The sequence below is a fragment of the Phodopus roborovskii genome, unplaced genomic scaffold (assembly GCF_943737965.1).
Source record: "Phodopus roborovskii unplaced genomic scaffold, PHOROB, whole genome shotgun sequence".
Classification (NCBI taxonomy): domain Eukaryota; kingdom Metazoa; phylum Chordata; class Mammalia; order Rodentia; family Cricetidae; genus Phodopus; species Phodopus roborovskii.
The window spans coordinates 60,167,583-60,169,421 of record NW_026126418.1 but is presented as its reverse complement, the minus strand read 5'-3'; positions in this window follow the sequence as shown (position 1 = coordinate 60,169,421).

Sequence of the window (1,839 nt, the reverse complement as noted above, 5' to 3'; positions counted from 1 at the left end):
AAAAAGTTCATCTCTTTGTTCATGTTATTCACCTGTTAGTTATCCAACATGTTAGTCACTTAGCAGCCATTTTAATCAGCATGTTGGGGTATTTTCTTAACTCATATTCAGTCAAACACTATTTTACAATTTTTCACCACAACGCACATGGTACTTGTGCTGGGAATTCAGAAATACTTAAGAGAAGTTAACAGGGAGCTTCCTTACTTGAAAAGAAAAGTATATTGTGGGAGCTCAGAGACCCCAAACTGATAGATGGGGAACTATCATTAGACTGAACTAGGCCCCCTGAATGTGGGTGTCAATTGGAGAACTGGGACAGTTTTATGGAGCCTCTGGCTGTGGAACCAGGATTTATCCTTGAAGATAGAGATTTCTCTCTTGCCTGGTCCCACAGCTGCTTTGCACCAAATAAATACACAAAAACTTATATTAAGTATAAAATGTTGACTGATGCTTCTTATTGGCTAGCTATGTCTTAATTATTAACCCATTTCTAATAATCTATCATGGAAGAGTCTGCCAGACAGTTTGCAGGACACAGAGAAAAGTGACGGACAAACTGCCAATACAAGAAGACAGTTTAAAGTTTCCTGCTTTGCTGAAGAGTCAGCTAGACACACTATGGCCCATGGGCTAAAGATGGAAGATTACAGAAGAACTTCAGGTGACTGACAAGGCGAGATGTCTCTGTCATTTCTAGAGTTTATATACTATCCTTCTGTGGTCTTTGAAGGAGTTGAAGACAGATAGTTATGGTTATAGTTTTCCTTAGTTAGGATTAAAGATAAGTTACATATAGGACTTTAGACTCACAAAGATAGAATAGATGATAGAATATTTTCTTAAAACTTGCTAAATGTTAATGGACTACATATTGTTAACTGTGATTCTTATTTGATAACTGTTGTGTTATATATTTTGCTATGCTAAGGTTAAAACCCTTCTTTTTATTTTAGACAGAAAAGAGGAGATGATGGGAGATGTCATTCTGTATATGTTTCTCATACTGGTTAATAAATAATGCACTGTTGGCCAATAGGAAAGGAAGATAGGAGGGATTAGGAGACAAGGAGGAAAGAGGAAGTAGTAAGGAGGAGTCAAGATGGAGAGCCTGGAGAGAACAGAACCGCCGTTCTTCTGCTCTCGGTATGACCACGTGGAAATACATAGAAATGGGTTAATAATTAAGACAGAGCTAGCCGATAAGAAACTAGTACCTGGCCAACGGCATAATATCAAATACAGAGTCTCTGTGCATTATTTGGGGCTGGCGCGGCGGCTGGACAAGACCAGGCAGCGGGAGGAAAAACTCATACTTGTTACAAACTATGTATGGTCACTAGACTAGGATTTACCAATAATCTGCCATGTCATTTCTTGGACAGCATGGCATCTCTTCAAGGCCCTCTCTCTCCTTTCCTCTCTCTAACCTTCTCCCAGTCTAGTACGTCCTGCCTGGCTATTGGCTAATCAATATTTTTCATCAACCAATAAGAGAAACATATATATATATATATCCCTCATCATCTCTTCTTTTCTGTCTAAATAAAAAGAAAAAAGCTTTACCTTTAACATAATAAAATTATATATAACAAAAAGTAAAAACTATAATTAAGTCCATTTTAACACTTGCCAAAATTTAAAGAAAATATTCTGTCATCTATCCTATCTTTGTGAGTCTAAGCTTTAATATGTAACTTATCATTTATCAAGGACATATCCCATCATATCCCTACTGCATAAATGGGCTACGGGTAGCCATTCTTAACTTAGACACTTGGGGGAGGGCCTTGATCCTTCCCCAAATGATGTGACAGACTCTGGTAATCCCTTCAT